General features: G+C 35.0%; 1 protein-coding gene across 1 annotated transcript in view; it reads right to left on the bottom strand.

Annotated features, from left to right (window-relative positions):
• LOC120633930 (neuronal PAS domain-containing protein 4B-like) overlaps positions 1 to 16556 on the bottom strand; it is a 208435-nt gene that overhangs the window by 165730 nt on the left and 26149 nt on the right. The window lies entirely within an intron of this gene.

The following is a 16556-nucleotide window of genomic DNA, read 5'->3' as shown; positions in this document are numbered from 1 at the left end:
AAGCTCTGCTCCTATTTTTTAAATTATCCGCTTCTTTGCAATCGTTCTAGGTTTTTAGCAAAACAAATCGACTTATATTGAGTACCAAGAAATTTTTTACGGAGTTGGTAAATTCAAAATTCAATATTCATTTATTTAAAGTAGGCCTAATATAAGCACTTTTGAAACGTCAAGTCTGTCTGTTTGTAGTGACTCTACAGGTTCGGAAGGCAGATTCTACCGAGGCAACTTCGATTATATTCGCGATGCGATTTGGACCTTTCATAATCTTATCTAGGGCCACGGTATAAAGCAAACTGTACTAACGTAGGAAGTTGCAGCTATAATTTCAGCACAAAATAACAAATCCCATATAATTTCAAAGCAAGGTGTGCAATCGGCAAGCCGTATTCGCAGATGTAGACCATCTGTGACAAGTTTGATTAATTGCTGTATTTAAGCCTAGAGCCTTCATTTGATTTGAATTTATCATGCTACATTTAGTTTTCAGATCGTACAATTTATTTACGTCGATTTAATTTCGAGAAACGTTTATCTACGGCTTACATTAAGAAGTAAAGTTTAGCGAAGCAGTTAATGAAAAATAATTTAATCTAAATGATATAATTAATATACAGGGTGGCCGGTCAGTGGACGTCATAAATAAAATGTAGGTCCACTATGTTGCGGAATCAGAAGCAGCAGAATCACCCCCATGTTATTATGTTCCGCGGTTTTTAATAGTTTTGGAGCTATTTTTTTTTTGAGGATCGATTTTTTGAAGAATTTCGACATGATCATCTTAAAAAATTTCTGACAAAAAAAAAAACTTTTTTATTTTTTTTTTTGCAACAAAATTTTCATAACTTGTACTTTTAAGCATAAAATAATCAGCATCGTAGCTTTGATGAAAATTATGAAAATGTTGTTCTAAAGTAAAAAATTTAAGTTAAAAGTTTACCACGGCAGTTGGTGGACCACGCACTGGGCCAGCGTGGTGGACAACTGCCTTATCCCCTTCTCATTGTGGGAGGAGACCCGTGCCTTGTAATGGGTCGATATGATGATGATGATAAAAAAAAACCGTTTGAATCAGTACAAAGAGCTACAAACCCTTCATTACCACTCACCAGACCTTGACTATAGAAATGAGGTCACAATATATTAATAGCATTGATACTACAAATTAAAAAAAAAAACAAAAAGCTTGCCATAGACGAGTGGAAACGTATCTATCAATTAAGCATCTAACCCGGGCATTGATTGATGCATCAATAAGTACGTAAATCCATTAAGGTAATACCGTCTGTCCGTTAATTGTGCATTTCTACGGCTGTCCGTGCTGACTTCTGATGTTTATGTTTGGCCTTTCGGAACTTTAATGCTTACGTCCAGCTACATCAGGGAGAAGGTTCCATTTTCAAATAATTTTCAACTATAATCTAATAGTTAAAAGACATGTGAACTACCTATGTGTAGGTGAAAATAGTGTTTTCCAGATACTTAATTAAATACATTTTTAAAGCAGAACAGTAACGAATAATTTATTTTAATCCTTAGGGTACGTAATGGAGTCACATTTTATTGAGTATTTGTCAGAAGTGTAGTGTAAAAATTAAGGTTCGTATTTAAGTAAAATAAGCATAATGAGAGGTTTAGTCGTAAAAATGTTGTTAAAGAAAGAATAAAAACACATTTATTAGTGCCATTAAACACAAGTAATATAAATAGAGGAAAAAAGGTGAAAATAAATAGCAGTAATAGAAATACATCGTCTGTAAAAATGCCAACTTACTAGCTACCATGGTTCATGAGATACAGCCAGATAAACAGACGGACAGGGAAATGTTGGTAATAGGGCTCCGTTTCACCCTTTGGGTACGGAACCTTAACAATTAAATCGGATAAGGAGGAGCAGAAGCTTTATTTTAATGTCTCACTTTTTAACCCGACAAAACGTGTGTGCGTGCGTGTGTGTGCGTGCGTGTGTGTGCATGCGGGCGTGTGTGTGTGTGTAGTATGTGTGTGTGTTTGAGCGCTGTGACATCGTAGCTACCAAAAGGTTGAAACGATTTTGGTTTTCTTTATTGAAAAGGAGAATTTTCACAACTTCGTTAACATGGATATCAAATGAAAGGCCCTGACTAGTAGAATAATGTACACTATATTGAAAGTCGGGTATTTTAATATTTTTTATAATCATTTAAATATTCCCAGCGCTGCAGCAGAAGGTTGTCAGCGCTAACTATTTGTCACTGTCGTTACTATAATAACAAAAACAAAATACTATCGCGATATCATAACTAGATACTAATTAATTGGATATGTACAATTTCTTCGCCTTGAAACGATTAATTAATCGTAAAATACCTACGGACACTCCTTTCCTAAGGCTCGCGTTATGCTAATAGTTAGACTGGGTCAAATGTTTCGTTTTATACAATTCAAATGGCAGCCGCCGTAAGTCAAGGTCCCGATATTGAACTAGATATATCCGGCTGCTTTATTTATATGGTGCAGCATGGGTTTTACTCAAATATATAGGTTAATAGATGACGACCTCCCTAGCGCATCCGTGAGCGCTGTGGGTTTCAGATGGAATTTCCGGGTTCGATTCCGAGCTGGTGATTTTGTAATTTATATTTTCCTAATTTTCCGTGGCCGATTACCGCCCTACCGATAAAGACTTGCAGGGAAGCAATTTAGCGTTCCGGTACGATGTAGCGTAGAACCGCTTTTCAGAGCTCGTCCGGGGAAGAACTATTGCCATGCTTATTTCTGTCGCTAAGCATCAAATTCAAAATTCAAATTCAAAAGTTCTTTATTCATGTAGGCCTATCACAGGCACTTATGAAGCGTTCATACATATTTGTTTACATAATTGTAACGGGATGGTGATAACTTCGTTCGCCAACTTAAATCTAAAGCTACGAGGGTTCCAAGAGCCCACAACAAACTTAGCCGGGTAAATTTATTTTTTTGTTATCACCATCTTCCAGTAAATTTAAATTAAGCTATGAAGCTAGAGCAATTCACACCCAAGCTTTTTTATCGTTTAAATAATCCTTAATGTTATAATAGGATTTTTCTGTAAGCTTACGTTTTATATAAACTTTGAACTTTGAACGGATTTCATTTGGTAATACCGGAATACATCATTGTTACAATGATGTATTCCGGTATATAGGGAGTGGATGCCCGTGTAATTACTGTCACATGATGAATACAGAGCGGCGTTAGAGAGATTTTCTTCACTTTATATCCTCTGCATATCCTGTGCATACCCTTTATGCACGCCATTGCATGTTGCAAAGCGTGCTCCTTGTGTACCCTGTGAAGTGTTGCTCAGTTCATCTGTTTTCTACTTACATTCAGCTTGGTACGTCAAATATTACTATAAAAAAAAACCTATGAGGCAAAGGTTCAATATAACTGCCATACCCTTAACAGATAAGGGGTATGGTAGTTATATAGTTATATGCAGGAGACTTATTATCAGGTGAGATTGCAGTCAAGGGAAAACTTAAAAAAAAAAGTCTACTGCCGGTAAACGAAATTCTAAATTCGTTATGACGTTAAACAACTCATTTATAATTTTGATCATTCTAAATGAGTTAAGCCGGCAACAACTAACAACAGTTTAATTCTTGTTTAATTAGAGCGCGGACATCAACGCGGTGTCAAAACTTCCCGCTAGGTCTATGTCAACTGAATGTCACTAATGTCGAGAGCTTGACAGATGCTGCTGAGTCTTTATATTGTACTGACGTGCGGTAAAGTTTAGGGAGTAATGTATGGTTTATGAATTTTTCATAGAAGTAATATACATAAATAGTTACAAATTTGTGAATAAAAATGGTGACTTCAAGTCGCCATTTTTAAATGCGAAAATTTGCGGTCGTTAGGCAGTTAAGTGTGTTTTTTTTTAAAGTTTTTTTATCGCTTACTCTACCTAGTAATAAGCATATTACTAGGTAGAGATCGAGAAACCCAAAAGTGGCTAAAATTGCGGGGCATAGCGCATACTCTTATAAAAATCCGCAAGAAATCAAAGATCTTTACAGATCGTACAAATGGAGCCGTCTTTGAAAACAAATAACAAATTTACGATTTCTTACTGAGTTTCATGTATAAAATTAATATTTATGTACCTATATGTTAATCTAGGAATATGATTTGTTAATCTAGGCATATGACATTTATGCCACCAGGTTCTTGGAAACTTGTTGGGTATACAACCAAACGACAAAAGCCTAGTCGAGTTTAAATAGATACATTTATATTTTTTAATTAATAATTGTCTCTTTACATATAAGTTTCACATTTAGCAAGTTAATATTTAGACATTTGTTATAATAATACAGGTTGTGCACAATTTTAATTAATAAATTATAAATGACTGCCTAATATTATGCATTATTAAATAATTCAGAAACGTGTTAAGAATATTAATTAAATTAAAAGCGAATACATTACTAAGCCATAAATTTTACGGCAATAAAGCAATGAATTAGAGTCTGGGTAAGTGACTACGCCCAGTCATTACAGATACGCTTTATAATCTATATTATTTTAAATAGCTTCAAGTCGGACTAGTTAGATGATCTACAGAGTGAATATTATTATATATAAGAATATTATTTAATTTATTATACTATAAGATTATTATTTGATTGTTATTCTTTTCGTTTCCCTTAATTTCTGGAGATTTAAATTCACATAAGATTTTTTAGTGGGTACCTATAAGTTATAACTACTTATTAATTACAAGGCCGTGGTATTATAATAAAGGACAGGCAGAGTTTTAATAGGTAAGGTAATCAAATATTTAACTTAATAATAAGTCTCGGAGATACTGGAAGGGCGCAACGATCATTGGAAGGGGTTCGAGTAGATTACTTTTTCTAAATATATCTGAATGTAGGCTTAAAGTTATTATCAGTGCAAAAGAAACCTTTAGAATTATTGAAACTTTTTTACTAATCCATTAATTTTTAGACTAATTACAATCAACGGAAATATTGGAGAGGTTGAAGTTTCGTGTACCGCGTTCGGGTAGTCGCCTGCAAACTCGGAAACCGTTTCATTTACCTTTTTGTCGGACCAAGGCAGGACAACATGCGCCTGTCTTTTAAATGCTTACAGAATTAACTGTGACATTTTTAGTTTTTTTGACCTCATTCAAAAAACATGTTAAACATTTACTTACATAACTTAAATTAATTTATTTTCCGTTTTAATTTTATATCATCTCTATTCTTTGTATAGTATTGCAGGTATTAAGTTTTAAATTTTGCTTTGTTATTTGATTATCTTAATTAAGCATGCTGTGGTCATTTCTAGAAGGTTTCAATATCCTATCTTTCTCTTTTATTTATGTTATTCTCATGATAACGTCATTGGTTGTTACCAGTTTAATGAATAAAAAAAAAAAATGCTTTCGAGCAAATTTTAGTAAGTTATTTCAAACATCTTCATCTAAATAAAATTGCTCGAAAACATCTCAATTTGTAATATTAACGATAAAATAAAACTTTGTTAGTAATATTTTATAGTAATATTTTAAAGAGGGATAATCGGATCACTGAAAGAGTTGTTTAGCTTTTAGAAACATTAAACATTCATTTTCTTTATTTATTTAAAAAAAATATATATTTTTTAATATAGGATTAAGATCAGAAAATCTTTTTTGTTTGTTTAAAATATTAATAGATATTAAAGAAATATACATTTATGACTTTTGTACACAAGTGCACGAGTGTCCAAACAAACCTGCGCACTGATCGCCTTAGCTATCTACATCGCGCGTCTGTCCACGTGCCCGGATCAAATGCTATGCGACATTTGTACTTAGTCTAAGAGACACCCGTCACATATCATTAAAGTTATACCTACATTGTTTTTCGTAACAAAAAAAGTGATATTATATTTAAAAATGTATACATATAATGTGTATATTTTCTTAAAATGCAATATTATCTCTCTTGTAGAGATATATCTTTCAGCAACTATGGGCAGTGGGAGAGACGGAATAGAAAGAAGCGGTGATAGCCCAGTGGGCAGGACGTCGGCTTCAATTTCGGGGGGTCGAGTTCAAATCAAAACCTGAGAGTTCTCCATAAAGTTCTCAAACGTGTGTGGAGTCCACCAATCCGCACTGGGCCTGCGTGGTGGATTAGGGCTTAACCTCTTCTCATTGTGAAAGGAGACTCGTGCCCTGTGGTGGGCCGTTAATGGTAATTTTTTAATACTACAAGTTAGCTCTTATCTGCAATCTCACCTAATGGTAAGTGATAATGCCGTTAAAGTTGGTATGGGATAGCCTGTAAGAAGTACCTATCGCATTTTTATTAAATCCATACCCCGGTTTCTACGCGACATCGTACCGAAACTTTTCTGTGTACGACTTATGTGTACACGTCAATGTACGTGTTAGTATTAAGGTGAAGTAAAACAACTACAACCTACAACCTCCCTTAATCTTTATACTGCTATATATATTTATGTTATTCTCATACAAAAAAGAGTATATAACTTGCTATGTAGATATGTCAACAGCATGGGAAGGTCCGTCAAAAATATTGCAACTGCCTCTTACACTATAATTTGTAGAAGTGTATGATTAATGGGTGATGCAACGCTGCGGGATACGGGATTAATGAAGTGACATTCTTGAATCGCTTATCCCATTTAAATCGTCCTAAAATGCACTCTGATTTTACATACAACATACCAGTAATGATGATCATTTGAGCCTATTGAAAGTACTTCATTAATTAAATAGAAGCCTGCGTTATTTCGAGAAACTTCTATTAAACAGTTTCATTGCGGACCCTCAATTATTTCTTGGTTAATGATGTTTTGAGAGACACCTGTCGTCTTCTGGGTTAGCCCTATGCAATGGTCCTAATAAATAAATTCACCGTGCTGAACGTTCTAAAACAATCGTTATTTACATGGGAGTACTACAATTACTTTGATCATTAACATTATATATTTTATGACGACCTCCCTAACGCAGTGGTGAGCGCTTATAGGCGTTCAATTCCAGGTTGGGAAAATTTATGAATCTACCTCTGGTCTGGCGGGAGGCTTTGACCGTGGCTACTAACTATCCTATGCGTCCACGTGCGACAAAGACGTGACGTGACGGTCCGTTACGATGCTGCGTTGACACAAACTAGGGGCATGACTTTAATATCACTGGCATATTGAAGTGTTGAGAGCCTAGTGGGTCGAATCCCAGCACGCATCTCTATCATTTTAAGTTACGTGCGTTTTTAAAGCTATTAAAATATCTGTTGTTTCAACGGTAAAGGAAAACAGCGCGAGGTAACATACATGCTTGAGAGGTCTACAAAGTCTTCTCCAAGGTGTATGGAGTCCACCAATGGCCACTGGGCCAGCGTGGTATACTACGGCCTTAACCCCTCCTCATTGTTGGAGGAGACCCGTGCCTTGTAGAGGGCAGGAAATGGGTTGATATAATGATGAGGACTCCTAACAGGATGGCCGGTACCATATCATACTTACCTTTACTGAGATTGTCAATGGCTAACTTATTATGGATAAAAAAAGCTTTATGTCGTACAGCATAAAGTAAGTTGTCTTAAAATCTATGACAACAGAACTATTGACGACGATAGAACTACGAGTTGAACACTGCGCTTGTAGTACAGCTCAAACTATCTATCCGCTTATCGCTTGTCAACAACGTTTTTGAAGTGGACATTGTTGACGCCGAGCTGTAGTCTGGTTGACGACGAATTGTCCACTTGTTGACGATTCGTGGATTTTGTGGTGGACGATTAGGCGACAACGGGTCAACCTTCTAAGTTAGGGTTGGACCGGCGTTTAAACAGTGTTGGAGCGGTATAAAGCCGATTAATGAGCGAAGGACTTATGACATAAAAATAAACACTTTTGGTAAATAGGTTAGAAGGACGTGGTGTTTGTATTATCTTTGTTCGTTATCGATAGCTTAACCAAGGAGTGTACAAGCACTACGTTAGAACATGTCGCTGTCTGTCCGTGGTATCACCTTGAAGTCCTATTGAAATCAGCGTTGCAATTTTTCTTGGTAGTTAATTACTGCCATGTTGCTGAAGCACAGAGCTGAGGTGGTGACCCATTGTCCACAATGACATAACGTACATTTTAATTGTCTGTGGTTTTAATCTCTTCTTTTTGTAGGTTTTTGTTTGTTGCGGTTAATAAAGCCTAATATGTATTTTTATTATTATTAAATATAAAAAAGTACAAATAGTCCGTATTATTAAATAGTTTTTCGGCATTCCTTCAATAGATGTCGTCCAGTAATTTTGGAATGCTTAGTGAAAAAGCCGACTGCTTTTTAGCCTCTAACAATAAGAGCAAGTCATCTCTAACCTAATATAAATAGCTCGCATTGAACGAAGGAGGATAAAGACTGGCTTCCAAATATGAACCAATGCGATACTTTAAAAAACTTTAAAACTTTACTACTACTTTTGCAAAGCTTTATACATTCATTCTTTATCGTCCATTGATTAATCAAAAGGACTTAATGCTATAGCTTTTTCTACCCGTCAAATCTTTAAATAAAATTCTCAAATAAAACCATAATATTACAAATAATACATATACAAGACAAAACACTTAGTAGGTCCGATTTGATTTTAGGAAGTAATGGACCAAATAATAAACTAAATACATAAATTGTCCATAAATACATAAATTTCCCAAATAAATAAAATTAAATGCTACTAAAAATTAATTGTTTTATAAAAAACAGCACTTGATTATTTTATGTATTAATGAATGTAACTAAAAAGTATAACAAAACTAACATTCTTTTAAATAGCCTTATTATATAAACTCTTCAATTCATTTCTCCGAGGGTAGTTTGGAATGAAATTGGTTTAGCAATAACACAGTCTCTGCAAACCGATGTTTGTGTATAGATATATATCTGTCACAGAATTATAAACATACAGAACCTTCATGCAACCATTTTTAAATACAGTGCATTGTGTCCAAAAGCAGTGTAAACGCCCCGTCTCACTTTACACCCGAGGAATGCTGCTAACTCACAAACTTTTTCCCAGTTTTCCATTTTATGGTAAAAATTTAGAACATTAGGGATAAAATTACCGTGAACTGCTAAATGATGCGAAGTGACCAACTGTCTGTTCAGGAAATACAACTAAAGTGAAGTGGTTGTTTATGCATCAATATTAGTCGTGTACACGCAGTGGCGTGCATAGAGGGTATGCACAGGTTATGCAAATGATATAAAATGAAGAAAATCTCCAATACGAGTCATAAATACTTAAGGGTGGGCTTTTATTAACTCTTTCAATGCCTATCCTTAAGTTTTTTATAACTCGGAGTAGAGATTTTATGCACCTCTATGCACGCCACTGTGTACACGGTAAGTATTAGTCGTGAAGGTACGCGGTTTCTGTATTTTCTCATTCTTTGATATCAACCATATTTGTAATGAATTTCTTTGCAATGAAGTGTATTTATCTGTCTATCAAATTCTTGATACACCATATCCTTTATTATTATAGCTTTGGGTGTACAATTACCATCAAAGCCGTAATGGTCTTACGCGCATTACGTTATTTTGAGTGGTTTGTGAGGAACAAAAAACGTAGAGACAATTTGAGTTATGTGCGGAACAGTCCGACTGCGCCTGATAAATCAACTGAGAGTAACGTTTAAATTATAACAATATCGAAGCGGTGATAGCTCAGTGGGTAGGACTTCGACTTGACTTTCGGGGGACAGAGTTCGAATCCTCTAACTTTTAAAGGTCATGCGCGTTTTAAGCGATTAAAATCTCATTTGCTTCAACAGTGGAAGAAAACTTCGCGAGGAAACCTACATGCCTGAGAGTCCTTCATAATAATCTCATAGGTGTCTGAAGTCCACCAAACCCACTGGGCCCACGTGCCACACTACCACCACACTTCTGCTTTAACTCCTTCTTATTGTGGGAGGAGACTCGTGCCCTGTAGTGGGCCGGTAATGGGAAGTGATAGTTAGATGATGAAGTGGTAGTTAGATGATGATCTGTCTGAGATGGTAGCGGGTTGACCAGTAAGGAATCCTTATCATTATATCAACCCATTTCTTCTTCTTTTTTTGAGAAGGGGTTAAGGCCGCAGTCTACCACGCTGGCCCAGTGGTGGACTCCACACAACTTGGAGAACATGTAGGTATGGCAATTTATTAAGCCCATACTCTAATTGGTTTCTACACGGCATCATACTGGAAAGCTTATTCTTTACCGGCACGTCTTTGTCGTCGTAACTAGCGATGGTCTAAGAGCCTCCCACTAGACCAGAGAAAAATTTAAAATTACAAATTCCCGAATTTCCCCTAACCGGGGATCGTACTCGATACCCTTAGCTCTCATCACTGAACCAGTGAGGTCTTCATGCTGACGATTATCAACCGGCTTTAAGATTATTTTTTTTTTAGACCGCAACACAGCATTGCAACAAATCTGCTTAGCGGCACAAATAAGCACTTCCCCAGAGGAGCTCTGTCACAAATAGCTCTACTACTACTACAATAAAAGGTTAAATATGTCAATTTATATTGTAAGGTTTACGAGAAAAACGTCAAAAATTGATCTGTAACTAGTGCAGATATATTTACATCAGCGCTCTCGCCGGTACGAAACTGTAATGATTGCAAATTACATAATATGATCTAGTGAACAGAGATACGTATATTTTCGAATGGAAATCAGGATTAAGCCCGGCATATCGAATCTGTAATTATTAAATTTTGCACATACTCGTGTGTATATATTTTGTTGTGCAACCAACTGATGTAACTGTCACCCAGTAGGTTCTTGTGTCTTTGGTATAAAACGCCATTACTAGACTAATTCACGAAGTGATCCTTTGCTTTAAATTTCTTTCCATCCTAAACGTTTCTATAGTTTTTCATCCCAATATTTCATAAATAAATATCCTACGACCATACACACATCGCCATCTAGCCCTAAAGTAAGCGTAGCTTGTGTTATAGTTCTAAGATTACTGATGAATATTTTTTTGAATAATATAAATAAATACTTAGGTATAATATACAGATAAACACCAATGCAGTAAGAATTAAGTGTATTATATTCATAAAAATATTTATGTCAAAGTCAAAGTCAAAGTCAAAAATATCTTTATTCAAGTAGGCCCACAGGTGGCACTTTTGATGCGTACATAAGAATTACACGGTAGTGAGATGATGGCGATAACCACATTCGTAAACTTAAAACTAAAGCTACGAGGGTTCCAAACGCGTCTCGGTCTAAGAAGAAGCCCACAACAAACTTAGCCGGGTGTTTTTTTTTTTTTTTTTTGTTATCGCCATCTCACAATGTCATTTTAAATTATTAGAAGAGCAACCTGGTTAGAGCAATAATTTACACCCAAGCTTTTTTATCGTTGACGTAGTCCTTTATACTATAATAGGACTTTTCTATAAGCTTACGTTTAATACAAACTTTGAACTTTTTAAGAGACATCTCCAAGATGTCAATTGGTAGTTTATTGTAAAATTGTATGCAATTTCCTTTAAACGAATTATGAATTTTATGTAACCTAGTATATTGCACTGTAAGTTTATTCTTACTTCTAATGTTTAAATTATTGCAGTCACATTTTTTCTTAAATTTAGAAATGTTTTTATGGACGTACATTAAATTTTCAAATATGTACTGACTATACACTGTCATTATTTTAAAATCTTTAAATTTATCTCTCAATGACTCTCTCGGACCCATTTTGTAGATAGAACGAACAGCCCTCTTCTGCAGCACGAAAATAGTGCTAATATCAGCAGCATTACCCCAAAGTAAAATTCCATATGACATAATGCTGTGAAAGTAACTAAAATATACCAGTCTAGCAGTTTCTACGTCGGTCATATGGCGTATCTTCTTTACCGCATAGGCAGCAGAACTAAGCCTGTTCGATAAATTATTTACATGAGGGCCCCATTGAAGTTTAGAATCTAACGTTATTCCTAGAAAAACTGTCGTATCCTCCAGTTTCAGTTCCTCATTATTAAGTAGTACAGTGGTTTTCACGTGTTTAACATTAGGTAAAGTGAATTTTATACACTTGGTTTTTTTTCCGTTAAGAACCAAATTATTAGCTTCAAACCACTGTACCACTTTAGCGAGAGAGTTGTTTACGTCGTCAAAAGCTAGTTCACGTCGATTTATTTTAAAAGTCAGTGATGTATCATCGGCAAACAGAACTATCACGTGTTTATCCTTGGCAAGGTAAGGAAGGTCATTAATGTAAATAAGGAACAGAAATGGTCCTAATATAGACCCCTGTGGGACACCTATTTTCATAACTGATCCATTAGACCGTTTTCCATTCACGTCGACTTTCTGAATTCTATCGTGTAGATAGTTACTCATTAAGTCTAGAGCTACACCCTGAATTCCATAGTGGTGTAGTTTCCTAACTAACGTTTCGTGTTGAACACAATCAAACGCCTTAGATAAGTCACAGAACACACCAAGTGCATCACGTGACTCCTCCCAGGCTTCAAATATGTTTTGTATTAGCTCAACACCTGCGTCGATTGTTGAGCGACCCCGTGTGAAACCAAATTGCTTAATATGAAGTAAATTATACTTATGAAAATGGTAAAGTAATTGATTTAAAATGAGTTTTTCAAAGATTTTACTGAAAGTGGGTAGTACGGATACTGGTCTAAAGTTAGTGGGGTCAGAAGTACTACCCGATTTAAACAATGGAACTATTTTACTAAGTTTCATTAAGTCAGGAAACACACCACAATCTATACAATTATTAAATATTAAGGCTAAGTCGGGTGCAACAATATCAATTAATGATTTGACAACGTTTACGGAAATGCCCCACAGATCATTTGTTTTTTTATTAATTAATAATTTAAAGGCTTTAATAACGTCAGAGCCACTAACATGCGTGAATTTAAAAGAATGGTTACACTCAGGCACATTTTCCTTTAATAGAGAGAGAGCCATATCTGGTGAAGAGTTTAATGATTCTGTTGTGGAGACGGGAATGTTGGTAAAGAAGGTTTCAAAAGCAGTAGCCACCTCGAAATCTGTTGTTAAGGCTTTATTATCTACATTAAGTTTAAAGTTAATATTTCGTGGTGTTACTCTTCCCGTCTCCTCATTAATTATGTTCCAAGTAGTTTTGATTGCATTGCTGCTATTTTTAATTTTATTTTTGATGTATCGCGTCTTTTCTAAGTGGCAAGCGCGTTTGAAATTCTTGGAAAACAATTTAACATAATCCCCAAACTTATCACCAGTGTTAAATTGACGTTCAGCATACAATTCGTACAGCTTTTGCCTATTTTTATGAAGTTCAAAGCTATGAGCTATCTTAGTACCCATATCACAAGCTACGCTTACTTTAGGGCTAGATGGCGATTTGTATATGGTCGTAGGATATTTATAATTATTATTTTTATGTTGGAACCTGAAAGTATCTTTCTTTAAAAAAAATGTAAAAATATGTCCTATTAACATAATTTTAACAGAATCAGGCTCTCAATTACTCACATGAAAAGTTTAATGAAAATTTTGCAACAACAAACGAATATTTTTAACAGTGCGTGGAAGACGTTATAAAACTTTTAGCCGGAAATATTAAATTGATTCGTCATACTTTTTTAGAAGGCCTGGCCGAAGAAGAATATCATGGCTCAAAAATCTACGACAATGGTTCGGAAAGAGCTCCAAATCATTATTTAGAGCAGCGGTGTCCAAGGTAGAGATAGCCCTAATGATTGCCTACCTTCGTAAGGAGACGGCACCCTAAGAAGAAGAAGATACTTTTTTAGGATCTCGATTCTGGATAGATGGATTGGTTTTAGTATACTACTAGATACTTATTACGGTTCATGAGATACAGCCCGCTAACAGACAGACGGAGGCTTAGATTTAAGGTTCGCTGACACCCTTCGGGTGTTATACAACTTTAAAAATAATCAGTTGTTCTATATAGGTACGTCGTCGGTACTCGGTACATGAAAGGAATAATTTACCTCCATTTATTCGGTAGTTATGTACTTTTATTAGACACGCTAAATACGCTAAATAATGACGTTTCACACAAGAGGGCCATGTTTACACTGACGTTGGAAGTGCTAAATTTGTAGTATCACCACAAGTGTTGTAACGTGAAAAATAGTGTGTACATACCTACCTTATGTTTGATTTTCTAATAAAATAATATGACACTGTTTGTAGTGTACCCACGTCACGTAGTTCTAATCAAAATTTATTTATTTTAAGTTTTCAGTAGCTTACTGTATAAGCATTTTTGAAATGTCAAGTCTGTCTGTTTGTTATGACGCTTCCACAGGTGAGCAAGGCAGACTGTACCGAGAAGCTGGAGAGAAACTCAGCAGGCGCTGCTTTCTGACATCAATTGTTTACATTTTAACATTAATTTTTTATCTTGTGAGTGATAAAACTTAAGCCACCTTGTCACAAAGAAATTCGTCTATATGTAGTAACCTTGCAGATGGAACCTATCCCATTGATTTAAGTTATACATTAGAAGGTACTTTATTACCTTCAAATTAATTTCTATACAAAAGTTTATAGAATAATATAAAAATAGCTAAGCATATATTGCTAAACGCTGCTGCTGGCTTTACTAGATTCTTACCTAATGTAAAATAAAGTATAATATGTGAATTGTTTCATTCCTATTAAAGCTATTTTTACATATTCTATGGAAGAACCGCAGAAAAAAATACTAAAACGATCATAAAACTCTTAAAACGATCTTTTAAACTTAAAATATATATTAACTGAGTATTTTTTTACTTTTGCATATGCAATAATTTACAAACATATATATTAAAAATATATATATAATGAAAGAATAAGAAAACGTCCGATTTCTGGGTAATATACTACATCATTCTGCTCATCGAAGATTCCAAATATTATTTTAGGACTAAAATATTTTTAAGCTATTTGTTGAATTTGTTATCATATTTCTTAATTTGTCATCGGCGTCGTGACTTTACCATACAACATGTTGGAATACTTTGTCACAAGTACTTATCTGTGGATACTTAAATTTGTTTTCAATCCATTGTATAAATTCTGTGTTGCTGTTTAAAAGAAGGGTAAACGAACAATCAAACTTACCTATTATTAATTGAATATTAAGGTTACAGATGGGACTAACTTCCTAAACGTATGTAGATTCTTGCCGACGGTATGACCTCACGTCTCATAGGGTTATTTTCATAAATATCATATAATTAAAAATAGTAGATTTTGAATCGTCATATCAAACCACTACCGGGCACGGGTCTCCTCCCACAATGAGAAGGGGTTAAGGCCGTAGTCCACCACGCTGGCCCAGTGCGGATTGGTGGACTCCAGACACCTTTGAGAACATTATTGAGAACTCTCAGGCATGCAGGTTTCCTTACGATGTTTTCCTTCACCGTTCAAGAGAGTGATGTTTTTATTAAAGCGCACATAACTTATAAAAGTTAAAGGTGCTTGAGGTGGAAAGGAGTTAGAGGTGCGTGCTGGTATTCGAACTCGGCCCCCCAAAGTGAAGTCGAGATCTTACTCACTGGGCTGTCACCGCTTTTTTGAATGATCTCTGGAAAATCACAAAACATACTTATGCCGAAAATAAACTTTCGTCTTATTATGTTATTCAGGCATTATTGGGGCACAAACGTAAAGTTTTTTTTTATACAATAAAATTTTTTGTTCCTGTCCGTACATTTATTCATTTATAATCTTTGTGATACGTGCTCCACGTACCTTAATCAAATTAACTTATCGTGACAAAATTACAGAAATATCGATAACCGTTACGAAGCGAACACAAAATATATGTTACACCTAATAGACGAGTATTACGTACTTACCAATTATGACGAAATGATTAGATGCTTGTGAAAATCATTGTGTAATAAATAAGTTCTGAAAATAGGTGTCGTATTTCTGAGAAATCTTATTGGTAGGTATAACTCTGGCAGCCAAGTTACAGTGGCCTCAGAAGTTCAATATCAAACAGAATGAAAACTCACTACATATGAAATTATTAAACGAAATTCTGTTTGCGTTTTTAATTGTGTCGTAATTTCTTTCCCGAGGTTACGTATATACTCCCTAAGAAATTGTTAATATAAATTGGTTAATGAATCATGCCCGTTTTCACCAACGACGAACCAGCCAACTCCTAAATAGATAACGCTTTATCTAAGGAGATTCCTAGGCATACATAAACTGACCACCAATAGTTATCGCCCAAGTGTTAGTGAAACGTTTTTTTTTTTCTATCATAGCTTAAATGTATAAGCATTCGATTTAGGCGATCCCTAGGTTTAAGGAAAATGGGCTTAAGTTTTAGGAACACGTATGAAGCTTGGTTTAACTGTCATATATTCAATATAAAGAATTTAGTAAAAACCCCCTTTTTTAATGAGTCACGAAACTTTTTAGATTAGCATACCTATTTGGCGTTATTAGTAATAGGTTAATGCAGACGAAGTCGCACCATGAGGTTTCTATTTTTACCACTTTA

The sequence above is a fragment of the Pararge aegeria genome, chromosome 22 (genome assembly GCF_905163445.1).
Source record: "Pararge aegeria chromosome 22, ilParAegt1.1, whole genome shotgun sequence".
NCBI classification, from domain to species: Eukaryota; Metazoa; Arthropoda; class Insecta; order Lepidoptera; family Nymphalidae; genus Pararge; species Pararge aegeria.
The sequence above is the reverse complement of the archived record's forward strand: the minus strand, read 5'-3'. Positions and strand labels throughout refer to the sequence as shown.